General features: G+C 41.2%; 1 protein-coding gene across 3 annotated transcripts in view; it reads left to right on the top strand.

Annotated features, from left to right (window-relative positions):
• Positions 1–15,411, top strand: part of LOC116050660 (whirlin-like) — a 147,975-nt gene that overhangs the window by 1,852 nt on the left and 130,712 nt on the right. The window lies entirely within an intron of this gene.

The raw sequence follows: 15,411 nt of genomic DNA, 5'->3' as shown, positions 1-15,411 counted from the left end.
TCCCTTCAGTACTACGTGTGGGTTTGCGGTATAGGGTTTTCTCCAGCCAAATTTTTGGCGGTCCAATCAGCGAACAGACAGAGTGGCTAAGAACGCTGACGTTGAGGCCGTGCGCTAGAGTTGTAGTTTCGTAATGGCGGCGGAGAAAGATGCGAGCGAAGCCATTCGGTCCGTTGTGGCAACGCTGCCGAATATCCAGAAGTTAAAGCCCAAGCAAGAACAGTCTTTGCTGAGTTTCGTTGGTGGCCATGATGTTGTGGCCCTCCTCCCCACGGGGTTCGAGAAAAGTTTGATTTTCCAGCTCGCTCCGTTAGTGGTGAAAGAGTGGCTAAGGCGAGTGGCTAGTGATGCTAAGCTGACGTCACGACCAAACGTTAGCGATTGGTTATGGCAGATCCAGAGTGGCTCTGGGCAGATCCAATAGTTTTAAACTTCAACAGAGTACCCGCCTTCAAGGAAATTAACACTCTCTCTGTACAAATGAAATGTACGAGAGTCTGGTAGGACCAGGCTACAATCAAGCCACCAAAATACAAAGAAATGTGAACTTAACTTTAAACATAATGACTATAATTTTATCAGGCCAACAACACAAAGCGATAGTTGATTAAAAATTTGTTAGGTTCATAGGTCATATTATAATTAGTGCTGTCAAACGATTCAAATACTTAATCGCGATTAATCGCATTAATGTCATAGTTAACTCGCAATTAATCGCAATTAATCGCACATTTTTATCTATTCTAAATGTCCCTAGATTTCTTTTTGTCCAATTATTTTTTTTTCATTTTAATGCTCTTATCAACATGGAAAAGTAGATCGGCTTGCTTTGTGCTTTTGTCGCCTGGCTTTGACGAGGGGGTGGAGAATTTGCATCAGCTGTGTGCTTGGCCGTCAAGTGGTATTTCAACACCGGAACTAAACAGACCTGAATTAGCACAACTTTTATGCATTTGTTTCACATCTACTGCAGTCAGATTCACTGTGTTCACTCGGGAGGAATCACTTCACATGGGTAGGCACTTGTAATGACATCTCAAACATTTTAAAACTTTCCCGGTTTCAGCCTCCTGGGTGCAAACTGTAGCAGGAGGATAACATGGTGTAGGCAACACCGATTGTTTTCGTTTTTCCCGCTACTGACAGCACTCCAAATTTACAAACAACAGAGCTATGTATTGAAATTACCGGAATACTCCTTTAATCAATACAGATTAATCTAGGTATTTGTTCTAGAAGGTGTGAAAACTCTTCAGTTGCCTCTCCGTCAGCCCTGCAAAATGTATGCTGAACTGTCTATTTCACAAATATTAGCTGTTTTGTATTAGCATCCCTGTAGTCATACATAGATGTATCATTAAGTAGGCTATAGGAAAATCACATTCTTTTATTTTCCACGGGATTTTAAATATAGCATGTGTGTATACACACACTGTAAAAGTTGACTCAAAGTCTACTTAGGGACCGTTCGGTATTCATGGAATGGACCACCGGAGGAAAATAGGGGAGGGTCATGTCTTTTTATATTTTGCTGAGGGGAGGGTCATCCAACATTTTTTAGTCTGGGTGGGGGGGGTCACCCAACTTTTTTAGTCATGAAAACAGCAAAATTTCAAAGTGGCTTGTTTGGTGCATATTTATCCATGTAGCTCTCAGTCTTGGCCCTCTAGCAGATGGTCTGACCGCATACACGGAGTTTGCTGGGGGGGGGGCAGGAGGAGCACTGCCCCCCTTGTGGCTCAAACGGGTAATTGCATTGTTTAAAATATTAGTGGAATAATTACATCTGGCATGACCAGATATTAAAAAAATATCTTAAATAACACAAAACAACTAAATGGTGATAGGTAATACACCTGATTTCATATACTGCTTTGGTAAAAAAAATTATTACCTGGCTGACGATGGGAGCAGCAGGACGCAAAAAAACTAAAATTACTGTTGCACTAGTCTGGACATCTTGCCGTGCCAACCTTGCAATAAAGGTTTCCTAAATGCCATGTATATAAATGTGATGTCAGCTTACTAATTGATTGCGGGTTTTGTGTAGATTTGGACTTTTATACGTTTATTTCACTTTGTTTAAACGGCGAAGTGGAGAGGCCTCGTATGTGACGCTCATATCGGCCTTGCTGGATACATCGTATCATTTACCTTTTTGTGGATCTCCTGATCGCTGTGGATTACTTTTTTTTGTGTCATTGGATTACGGCAAAATGCGGATCTTTTTTTCTCAACGTGTCTTAACGTTTTATGGTGTGACTGCGCTTGGTTTCTGCGTTTGGAGATGCATCTCAACAGACTGTAGGTCCAACACTGATTGTTCACGGTTACATTTTAGTTGAATTTAAGCGTCTGTCTATTGTGTTCCAAAACAGCCGTGCCGCGATTGGATTTCATGAGGGCGAATTGTTAAATTGTTAAAAACTTATGTGTTTTGGAATATAATGTTCAGCTTCGGCAGCTTTACCTATGTGCTAAAATATACAATGACGATAGTGACAAGTCCATTGCAACCAGTGTTGAATTGGTTATATCCCAGCGTCCTTTGCTGAATGGTCTCAATGTTTTATTGTTTTATTTCATATGAATACTAGTTTACTAGAGGAGTAACTTAGTATTTGAAGTGTGCATTTAGTTTCCATGCTTATTGTGTTTCCACAACTATGTTAGTAAGTAAATCTACTGAAATGGCCACCACACCATAACAGAGGAGTGTGATGTGTAAGATGAGAATGCAGAGGTTAACTCCTGTACATCATGGCTGTAAAACTCAAATGGTATCTGTACTTCTTTGCAAAGTGCAAACTTGCACGCGAGGGGAGGGTCATTCCTTTTTTTCAAATCGTTTTGGAGGGTCATAGGAAAATTATTACTGACGAGGGGAGGGGCACGTCTTTTTAGGTTAGAGGCCACAAAACTCCTCCGGTGGCCCCTTAATTAAATAACGAACAGTCCCTTATGGAGAACAGGCAGAGCGGTTATTCTTGGCTCTTTTCGCCACCATCAGCGGACTACACTCATACTGCTGTTCTTTTAGGGATTGATTGAATCACTCTGCTCTGCCACCTTCAAAGCTGCCTGTGAAAACCCAGTGTCAGACCTTTGACTCTCTTTGTCTCTCCCTCACTTCATTTCTTTGTCTCTCTCTTCCAGCTTTCTCTCTTTCCCTAGTTAGAGTTGTGAATTCTTTTTAGAAACTCTGACAGAATATTAAACCAGGAGACTCTCCACTGAGGAATGTGTATCAATAAAATTTGCCTCGCCACATGAAACTTAAAAAGGAAATAGATATTTGTGGGGCATTTCAGTGATGTTTGCTCTACAGTCTGCCTATATATTTCTGTATGAAATTTGGAGTCTAGGAGCAGAGGCTCTCTGTGTGCTGTGTCACCAGCTAAAGATGAATAGTAAATAATGACTTAAGTAAAACTGTATGAAGAAGAAGTACTGGGGGTAATGCAGATGCACTTCATATAGACAGGGATAATTCAAACTAGTGCAAGAAAACATGTTTATGTTTTTAGTTCACCAATTTTTATTTACATCTATTCATACTTTTATATGAATATTGAATGAATAAATTGTTTTTTTACGTTTGCATTTAGCCATCTCTCCTTTGTGAGATGGGGCAGAATAGAGGTTAAGACTTAGATAACAGTACTAAATTGGACGTCTTTACTGTAAATTAGTTAGGGAAGGTGTGTTGTTAGTTCTAACAGCTGGTGTCACCTTAGGGGTCAGAAAAGGGTTTGTTTGTTTGTTTTGCTGTCACTCAAAGTCAAATGATTGTTCACTTTTCTCACCTGACTATTTGGTCAACATTTTTTCTGCACTATTTTACCTGTCTGTTGTTTAACTGCCATTGCACAGCTTATCACTCACAGAAGCAGTTTGAACAGGGACCTTAACTTTGTCAGCTAGAATGTCAAGGGTCTGAACCACCCGGTTAAGAGGAATAAAGCCCCTAGTACATCTAAAAGACTTGTGGGCAGGAATTGCCTTTCTTCAGGAAACCCACCTTTGAAGGCCAGACTATTCCCGTTTGAGATGTGGGTGGGTGGGCTAGCCTTTTCATTCTACTTTCCAGGCTAAGGCGATGGGCGTTGTCATATTGATTGATAAGAATGTAACTTTTACCCCCCTCTGACTTCATAGCAGACCCAAATGGACACTACATTCTAGTCGCGGGCCAACTTTACAACACAACGTCATGCTAGCAAATATATAAGCTCCTAACTTCGATGATGCCCAGTTTTTCCATCGACTTATCAAATTACTTCCAGATCTAACTTCATACCTGCTTATGATGGGAAGAGATTTTAGTCTTTGTTTAGACCCTGGGATGGACAGCTCATCAGCCAGACTTGGCTACATACAATCTTTCCTCTCAGAATTTAGCATTACTAATACTGTATATGGCGTTTCCAAAAAGTAGGGAGTACTCCTTTTTTGTCATGTACACCACAGCATAATTGACTATTTTTTCACAGACAATAAATTGACCCCCCTCCATTTGATCATGCGAATACCAAATCATAGTAATATCTGACCGCATTGCGCTTGTATTGAAAATTATTTTACCTGAAGCAAGAGCTACTAGAAGAAACTGGAGGTTCAACTCCCTTTTATAAGCTGATGAAAAGTTTGGGAAATTGCTGTCATAACAAATTCTCTTATTTTTGGAAATTAATATGACCCCAGATGTTTATTAGACTGTGTTAGACTGTTTATTAATTGAAGGAACTGGTGGGATTATATTTAACTGGAATGATACCGTATATGATTGCATGGGACTAATAAATATATGTATTGTTTGATTAAATACTATATATATAGTACTACAGTATAATCTCTATATTCTGTGCCAGACTGATGCCATATTTTGTTTGAACATAATATTTCACAGCAGTGTGCTGTTTGTCTAACCTTGGCCACTGTTTGAATTTATTTTTAAACAATGACTGCATTTTACTTGTGTGTGGAGAAACAACATTACATAATCACAACCAAATGACTCCACTAGCACATCAGGCCCTCAACAAGCTCCAAAAATAGCAACTCTTTTTTAGATTGCTCCATGCCGGATGGAGGAGGAAGTATTTCAATAGGTGAAGTTATCCTTTGCTGTCAGTTTGATAAGGCCATCATGATGTGACCGCTTGTTATTAGAACAAACCTTGTTCACTACTTGGCTCCCTTAGCTGTTTTTCCTATAAAAACTGCTAGATACTGCTGTTGTCAAGTGTCCTTGAATACAGCTCTCCATTTTTCAAAGCCCATATTCTAGATAACAGGCATCAGTGTGTGGGCAAGCCGATGGGAATCAGCTCCCTGACGTGGAGGAGCAGCCTGACACATACTGTAGCTACAGCAGATCAGAAAGCAGAACAGCTGTCACAATATTGTGTATGTTTGTGTGTGTGTGTGTGTGAGAGAGAGAGCGAGAGAGAGAGAGAGAGAGAGAGAGAGAGAGGGAGAGAGAGAGAGAGAGAGAGAGAGAGAGAGAGAGAAAATGATTAATTCATACGTCAATATATTTTTCCAAATTGTTTTTGTCAAGATTACTTTTGCACAGAAAGCTAATTTTTTTTTTCAGAACAAGGTTGATTTTTCTCAGCATCACATTGTGTTGTTTACTTGTGAGGATCATAATACAACAACAGGAGGATGTATAGACAGCAACCTGTACTACTTTCAACTTGACAAAGACAGCGTTTTTCAGTTCTTACCTTTCATAATAAAAGCCCTAGACATATGCTACAGTCTAGTCCATGGCAACACTGCATAACTGTGTACCAGTTTACCAGCGAGTATTTCGCTAAAAGAAAACCAAATAGGGGGAGCTAATTCCTGTCACTTTACTTTGCAGGCAAGGAAACAAGAAAGGACATATTTGTTGGTCTGGAGGAGAGACTGGAGGAGATGCCGGTAACTGATAGATGTACATGTTAAGGAAAGTAGCTGGCACGGGAGATTTGAGGTGACAGTCAATTTAACTCAATATACTTCCTACACACACACACACACACACACACACACATAAACTCAAAGTTAATATGTTTAAAGTCAGACAGTGGGTTAGCTGCCAGATCTTGAGTTACTCTTCATACTGTTCGCTTCTCTAGTGCTGCTGTACATCGTCTGCTTCTCTATCAAGCCCCCAGGAACACCGCCAGGCTTTGATGCAAACATGGGCATAGTGCCAACGGTGGAATTGCCTAATAGTCATTATGTTTTAAAAGTTGTAACATGCGCACAAAATAGGGTGGCCAACTTTGTCACTATGAAACAAATGACAAAAGGTGGCCTGCCGCAGCAGTGCGGGTATGGTTTTGTGTGTTGTTTTAAGCCATTTGTCATAATGATATGCTAGCTAATCTCTTAATTAAATATTAATAGGCCTACATAACTCTCATGCCTTGGCAACTTAAGGTAGGTTTAATAATAGTTTAATTTGTACATTTCTGTGGAAGCATGTTGAGTCAAGTCATTCTCACCTCCATGGCCAACTAAAAATTCCCTGCAACATAAAATACAAAAGGCTTTCGTTGAGTCAACGCTGATGGGCTTAACCCACTTCTTTTTTTACTTCCCATTGTTTATTGCAGTCTTTTCTTTTTTTTAGGTTTATCCATATTTGCGGTTTAATCCATATTTCCACATGCCAAATCGACTGAACAGCGTTACATATTGCCGTAATTTTCCTTTTTTGCGAAGGTATTTGCCGTATTTACCTAAATATACTGATGCGTGTGTGGAGGGGGCTGTAATTTGATGATGACAGGTGTCGGTGATTATTCTCAAGAGTCGTGATCAGCACTGCTGCTGTTGCTGTTTGTCAGTCAGTGGTTACACCAGCGTAGCTGGCAATAAACAAGACAAGGGAGGTCACATATGGGACAAATACATTAGGCCCAATATAAGGGACGTCCCGGCGAATACGGGACAGTTGGCAACCCTAGCACATACTGTAATGAACGCAAGGAGCTCCACGGGACTCAGCGCTGCTGAGCCGCCCTGCACTGCAGGCTCAGATGACAGGTTCTCTTGAGTTCCTGTAGCTGTAGTTCCAGACCATCCCCACGCTGCGGAGTGGAGGAGGCTAGTCTGGCTAGTCCAAATAGCCTTCTGGGTTGGGAGAAAAACATGCTCTGGTTTATTGGCATTTCTTTAAACCAATCACAATCGTCATGAGTGGCTAAGCTCTGCATGGAGCCGTTGTAAAATAGTGTGCGAGAGAAAACTCAGATTGGACAGATAGTCAAAATAGCTGTCTCAATTTACCAGTCAACCATAGTCCTCATAAATCCTCTGGAGTTTAAAATTCCAACACAAAGAAAGCGAAAGGAAACGGACATCGGCAAAAATGCATCATGCATCCTGCGGAATTTCCTGCGGCACCGGAGCAATCCCGGAAGTGTAACATCAAGGATATATTCTACTGTAGTTGTAATACTGGATATAATGGCTGTTATTCATCATTTGAGGGCTGTATGCTGTAAAGCCTGTAACATGGATGTAACATCTCTTTTCCCAAACTGCCGGCTATCGGCTAGTAACTAGCGGTAGCTAGTAGCACGACATAATGATTACTTCTCCTTGGTTCGCTTATTACATCCATGGGTTTATTTTAATACGCATTTAAACGACGAGGGACAACGAAAACCCAATGTTTGATGTTAGTGAATATATAGTAATTCATCTGACATAATCCCTCCTAAACAGCTGCTGCAGCTAATTTGGATGTATTGCGGCTAGTAGGCTACCAAACTCGAGCCAGCAAGCTTGTGAACATGTGGTGTTGCTACGACAACGCAAATTGTTGTTCTGTGAATCGAGCCTAACTGGAAGACGGCAAGCCCCCAGGAAGAGTGCCATGTCTTAAACTTTAAGACTTAAAGCCACCATGGGCTTAGCGGATAAGGGTGGAACTGCACCCCATGGCCCAGAAAGACTTTTCACACAGACTTTGCATGGCGAAAGAAAGTTCTATATTTCAGCAGATAATTTTTTTGGGGGTACATCAACTTACCAGCCTGAACACTTAAAGGGTTCTTGTTTAAAACGTCACGTTTTTAACATTTTTAACATTCACTAGTAGCCAAATCCAGAGTTATTAAACTATTATGATGGACGCGAGCAGACCCGCGGGACTGTGCCCGCCCGCTCACATGACTGTTTTCCCAAGGTCCTGTAGCTGTAATAATGGATATAGCTAATGGTTGTAATTCACCATGTGTTCTATTAATTCGTCCATGGTATTATCTTATGATACATCCGAGGGATGTATGTATACTGTAAAGCCTGTAACGTGGATGTAACGTCATCAGCGTTTCCCAAACTGGCGGGTCTATCGGCTAGATGCTGCATCAGCGGTAGCTATGGATGTATTAAGAGAACGGTAACACTATACATAGCTATATGCCTACATAACGTTACTACAGACATAGTGATTACATCGCCTTGGTTCTCTCTTATGATACATCCGAGGGCTGTATGCTGTAAAGCTTGTAACGTGGATGAGCTCTGTTCACGAAACTGCAGGCTAACCTTAGTAGCTAGCGCTAGCTAGTATCTAGCTAGCACGACATAATGATTAAATCTCCTTGGTTGTCTAAATACATCCAACGTTTATTTAGATAAGCATGTAAACGATCAGGAACAATGAAAACACGTTTAACATTAGTGAATATTTTAGACAATGAAAACGGCGAGTTCATGAGTTCACATACTTGTAAGAATCACGAGAGAGAAGCTCATGAACGAGCATGTTGCTACTGGTTGCTACGACAACACAAACAAACTGTTGCTGGTGCACATGTCCATCATGACGTCATGGGCCAGTCAACACGGAAGATCTGAGCTCCATAATTGCTTTATGGGCTTTTGAGCACTCTTATTGGAATGTACGGGGCTTCCCGCCGAACACTGTATCCAGTTCTCTTAATACATCCATGGGAGGCGGGGGGTTAAAGGAATTGCTAATGCATATGTCCATTATGATGTCATGTAGCTGTCTTTACAGTTAAATTTAGCCGACAAAAGGTGACTGTCATGCGTGAATAAAACTTTAATGGATAAACTCGTCCGTGAATAGATACATTTTAATCTGCAATGGTTGTAACAATGTAAACTACAACTCCCACAATCCCATCAACTTTATTGTCAATTCTGCAATATGTGCCGGACATACAGCAATTGAAAATACGTTTCTCTCCGACCCACGGTGCAATAAGGACACGTACAACAACTATAATATAAAAAAGATAAGAAATATATACAAATAAGACAAAGAAAGATAAGTTATATATACAATTAAAAAGATAAGTAATATGTCCAGGGTTCTTGGGGGCAGAGGGGAGGGTAGGGGGAGGGAGAGAAGGGAGGTTGTTGAGCTTCTGACAGCCTGGGGAATGAAGCTGTTTGCCAGTCTGGTGGAATGCTGGATGCTCCGGTACCTTCTCCCAGATGGCAGGAGGCTGAAGAGGCTGTTTCAGGGGTGGCCGAGGTCACCCACAATGCTGGTTGCTTTGCGGGTGAGGCGGGTTTGGTAAATGTCCAGGAGTGAGGGGAGTGGGACACTAATGATCCGCCCAGCAGCCTTCACTTACGGCAGTGTCTTACGGTTGGAGGCGGTGCAGCTCCCGTACCACACAGTGATGCAGCTGGACAGGATGCTCTCAATGGTGCCCCTGTAGAAGGAACACATGATGGGTGGGGGGGGTCCCGCTTTCTTCAGTTTGCAGAGGAATGTGATATGATGTCATCATCTATCATAATCTGTGTTTAGATCCACATTATTTTGATTGAGAGATCCCTAGAGGCAGAAAATATTTTACTTTTAATAGGAAAAACAAAAACAACCTGAAACTATTCAAATTTGATTAAATGAAAAAGGTTGGGTTATTAAATAAAAAGTGTATAGACAAGTTCAATTAACCTCATCGTGAAAGTCATCATACCACAACAATGAAATTGAGTTTTGTGCCTGTACATTACCTCTGACTGAAATAGTGGAGTCAGCTCACATGTAGGCATCTTCCTTCTTTGTTATGTTATTGCACGGCTGATTGGTTGATTGATGGTAGTACACCTTGCAGTCCGTCTGACAGACACAGAACCCGGTTTGAAACTCTCTGGATGAGACAAAGTTTAGGGAAGCTGCTCTTATTCCCCCTAGTGTCAGCCCCTCCCCTTTTAACACCAATCTAACACAGGACATTGCTTTCTCCCCTGCTCATCTGCCTCAAAGCTGCCTCTCCTCCTTCACGCCTGTGGACGACCTTCTAGTGACCAAGTTGGTCACCAAAGCAAAGGTTTCCACATGTTCTCTGGACCCAATGCCTACAGACCTGGTCAAAGCATGTCTGCCTGTCCTGTGTCCCATCATGGTGGATGTCATCAATTGCTCCTTGGAATCTGGCGTACTACCCACCCAGACCACACTCATCAAAATCACAAATGATCTACTCACCACCAGGGGCGTTTCTAGGACTTGAGTAGATTTGGGTCAGCCTGTGTTACAGTTTGGGACATTTCTGTTACCCGTTTGTTCATTTTTGTTGTCTGTATTGTTCATTTGTGTATGTCCTGTTGTTGTATATTTTATTCTGTATAGTTATGCCCCTGTTTTGTAGGTTTCCTGTTCTTGTGTTTATTCTGAATTGTGTATGTTTTGTTATTCCTGTGCTCTCTGTCCTCCCTTGTGTTTAGTGTTGTGTCAAGTTTCTGTGTTTATTTGATGTCATGTTTTCTGTCTGTTCCTGTTTCCTGTTTTATTTTGATAGTCTGTTTTCTGTCTTGTCATGTTTAGTTTTACTCTCTGTGTTTCCCGCCCTTGTCTGATTGTCCTGCCACGCCCTGATGTGTGTCACCTGTTGTCTCACCTGTTCTTGGTTTGCTTGTTTCCTAGTGTATTTAGCCTCTGTGTTTCCCGTTGTCCTTTGTCAGAGTGTTTTGTGTCTTCGCCCGGTCAGTCTGTGTCCTCGTGCCGTGAGTTTCTGTTCCTCATACTTCTTAGAATACTTAGAACATTATCTTGGTAAGTAGTAAATGTAGCAGTACAAATATTTACAAATGACGAATATCCAACAAATATACTCAGTAACTACTTTACAAAAAAAAAAACATGAGGTGAAACATATGAGAAACATACCTCACTTAAAGGTGCAATATGTATAATACTGACAGCTAGTGTTTAAAATAGTTAGGGACCGTTCGGTATTTATGGACTGGACCACCGGAGGAAAATAGGGCAGGGTCATGTCTTTTTATTCTTTGTTGAGGGGAGGGTCACCCAACATTTTTTAGTCTAGTGTGTGTTTGCTGTTTTCATGAATACAAAAGTTGGGTGACCCCCCCGGTCACCCAACTTTTGTATTCATGAAAACAGCAAAATTTCAAAGTGGCTTGTTTGGTGCATATTTTTTCATGTAGCTCTTAGTCTTGGCCCTACTTCGCTACCAGATGGGTCTGACCCATGACTTTGCTGTAGTGCTCCCCCTGCCCCAGTGGCTGAAATGGGTAATTGCATTGTTTAAAAAATGAGTGGAATAATTACATCTGGCATGACCAGATATTTTATAAATATCTTAAATAACACAAAACAACTAAATGGTGGTAGGTAATACATCAGATTTCATATACTGCTTTAGTAAAAAAAATATATCCTGGCTGACGATGGGAGCAGCAGGATGCAAAAAACGAAAATTACTGTTGCACTAGTCTGGACATCTTGCCGTGGCAACCTTGCAATAAAGGTTTCCTAAATACCATGTATATCAATGTGATGTCAGTTTACTAATTGATTGCGGGTTTTGTGTAGATTTGGACTTTTATACGTTTATTCCACTTTGTTTAAGCGGCGAAGTGGAGAGGCCTCGTTCACCTGTTTGGAGCTGGCTGGTGAATGTGACGCTCCTATAGGCCTTGCTGAATACACCGTGACCCTTTTTGTGGATCTACGGATTGCTGTGGATTACTTTTTTTTTCCGTGTCATTGGATTACGGCAAAATACGGTTTTGCCGGTTCTTTTTTCGTCGAATACTGATTGTTCACTGTTACATTTTAGTTGAATTTAAGTGTTGGGGCATTCCGCCACCATCTGTCATTCCAAGACAGCCGTGCCGTGATTGGATTTCATGAGGGCGAATTGTTAAATTGTTACAATGTAATTTAAAATCTGCTTTAAAAATAAACATCTATGTTTTGGAATATAATGTTAAGCTTCAGCAGCTTTACCTATATGCTAAAATATACAATGACTGAGGAAGCCTAGTGACGAGTCCATAGCAACCAGTGTTGAATTTGTTATTTCCCAGTGTCCTTTGCTGAATGGTCTCAATGTTTTATTGTTTTATTTCATGTGAATACTAGTTTGCTAGAGGAGTAACTTAGTATTTGAAGTAATGCAGTAATGCAGGAAGTGTGCATTTAGTTTCCATGCTTATTGTGTTTCCACAAAAATGTTAGTGAGTAAATCTACTGAAATGGCCACCACACCATAAGAGGAGTGTGATGTGCAAGATGAGAATGCAGAGGTTAACTCATGTATGTCATGGCTGTAAAAAAGCACATAAGGGGAGGGTCATGCCTCTTTTTCAAATCATTTTGGAGGGTCATAGAAAAATTATTACTGGCGAGGGGAGGGTCAAGTCTTTTTAGCCTAAAGGTCCCAAAACTCCTCCGGTGGCCCCTTACTAAATAATGAACATTAAAAATACTGGAGAGAGTTGTCTCCTCCTACCCAGACTTGAAGTTCACAGAGGTTGCCAGGCTGAGACCACAGCATCCACATGTTGCTAGACGCTTGTCTCACATAGCCAGGCATTACTTCACAGCACAGCGAAGTAGCTAACGTTAGATGCTGGCTATATTGACAGTCATAAAAGCCCCTGCTCACGCGGAGCTCTGTACCCAACTGACGGGCACACTTTTTTCGGCTTAGAATTACAGTAGGAACTGCTAAAAACACAACACCCTCGCCGTCCTCTCCACCCGACGGACAGACACACTTCCTTGGCTTAGAAATTACGGTGAGAACCGCTAAAAAATAACACTACCTTGCCATCCTCTCCACCAGACTGAACACACTTTATTGGCTTAGAATTATAGCAACAATCGCTAAACAGTGCAACTTCAAACTCACGGTCCTCTCTTTCCGATTATAGCCCCCCTCTCTTTGCTTAAAATAACTCACCGTTGTTCTATCTATCTATCTATCTATCTATCTATCTATCTATCTGTCTATCTATCTGTAACTTAACTATACCAACAGTTTTGATTTTGCTGCCCGTATACATTACATTTGGCACCTATGTCTACCTTCATTTCAACTGGGGTCATTTACTTGCACAGTGACAAAAGCTTCATCCTTTTGCTCCATTTGGGCACCAGTTGAATCAACAGTCATTTGCAGTCCTATTCCATCGACATAGAATGTTTCATCAGCACTGCTGTCGGCTTGGTCAGGTTCTACCTGGTGAACACTTCTGCTAGGTCTCTGCCTGTTGTAGGTCTGCTGTGTGGATCTGCAGCACTTTTTAAAATGATTCAACTTGTTGCTGGCAACACTTAAGCTGGGCATTTGTCTCTCTTAGCTGCATGTCTACCCCCACAGTTGTTGCAGTTGGCAATATACTGCGTCCCAGTTTTCTACTCTTTCATTTTTATCTCAGGCATTTGTTTCCTCATGAACCCTATGAGTGAACTTGGAGTGTCTTCTCTGTGAAGTTTGTTTGTCTGAATGACTGAGCACCTCCATGCCTTCACAGGTGCTCCAAATCAGTGACAATTACTGATCAAGTGACAAGCAGCCGGTTTGCTGCTGCTGGTGCACTCTGGGAAGTGTAGTTCTTTGAGACTCATTCCTGAGATTCAGCTCAACAGTGTGCCTTTTCAGCATCTATGGCTCTTTGCAATGTTCTGTCAATAGTTTTACCAAAGCGTAAGCGGGATGCTAATTCTTTCCACAACAGATAAGCATTATGTGATAACCACTGGTTTCATGGTGCTGCAGCCTTTTTGAAAGACACTGCCAGTTATTGTACCCCACCACAAAGTGTGTGTCAACAACTCTAGCTCCACCAGAAAGCTTACATGCAAAACAATACACTTTATTCGTACTTTTGGAGTACAGTAACCAATCCTGCTGCAGTTTTTCTCCATTGGACATTGAACAAAAACAGTATGCTTTGGAAAAACACCTTCTACTCTTGTCTGATCTTGGATACGGCCCATCAGGACATTTCTGTGGGCCATTCTCAACCATACGCTGCCTAAAGGAGTCCCCAATCTGGTGTGGTGGTGGCCAGTCAGATGGATCTTCTGAGTAAGGCCTTGTCTCAGCCCTCTACTCTTCACCTCTCTGTTCCACATTCTCTTCCACCTCATCTTCACCCCTATGTTCCACATACTCTTCCACTTCATCTTCACCTCTCTGTTCCACATTCTCCTCAAATTCCTCCTCAGTGGTGAATGGCTTGCCATCTCTTCAAACCATACTGGACATTTAGTTTTGTGTTTTGTGTGATCTAATAGAACTCCTACCTGATGTCATCACTGGTCTCATCTCTACTTGATGCCATCGCCGACCTCATGTCTGTTTCATTCACTCCTTGCCTGTGTTCTTCTCCACTAAGACATATTGTCAAACAAATATGTAATAGATTTTCCATATTAGTTTTTCCATATTAATAATATTAAGAAATTAATCTGTTGGTATCAAGTGGCTCCCCCTACACTTCCACCTAATGTTAGACCTACCTGTTGCCTTCCCCTGTCTTTCCTGATCCACCATCTTCACACCTGAATGAAATGAACTCACTGTTAAATATAGCAGCCAACATTCAATTCTGAAATCAGCCTAGTGATGGCATCAGATAAGACAACTATTATGCAGTAAGGTTGTGCTTTCATTCACATTTGGATTTTAAAAAGTACAAATATGGAGAGCCCCTTAGCACAGACCTTTAAAGAGAGAGAGAAATGTGACCCTGTAATTACAGCTTCCATGTCACCCAACAGATGTAACTATAGCCTGTATGTCTGACAGCACAGCTAACATAAACAGCTAATGGTAAAACAAAATCTATTAATGATTCCATGGTAAACCAGAGTTATTGCATAAGTTATGTTTTCCAGCTTCTTGTCATTTATTGTGCATGCTACCTTATTTTTACCAGTTATTTTACCTTAATAAAATTAAGATATGTCATGCATGGGATTGGTACCATAGGGTTTAACCAAAATCTACATGTAGCTATCAGCAACATTGGTTTGCATTAAACTAGCTGTAAACCCCACTTTAGCTGCTAGTGTTAGCAAACACTAGCTAGTCTGAGAACAGTCTGTTAACATGAATATTTGTAAGCCTCCAAGTTTGGTAGCAAATCTATGCATGATTCCAT

The sequence above is a fragment of the Sander lucioperca genome, chromosome 2 (assembly GCF_008315115.2).
Source record: "Sander lucioperca isolate FBNREF2018 chromosome 2, SLUC_FBN_1.2, whole genome shotgun sequence".
Classification (NCBI taxonomy): domain Eukaryota; kingdom Metazoa; phylum Chordata; class Actinopteri; order Perciformes; family Percidae; genus Sander; species Sander lucioperca.
The sequence above is the reverse complement of the archived record's forward strand: the minus strand, read 5'-3'. Positions and strand labels throughout refer to the sequence as shown.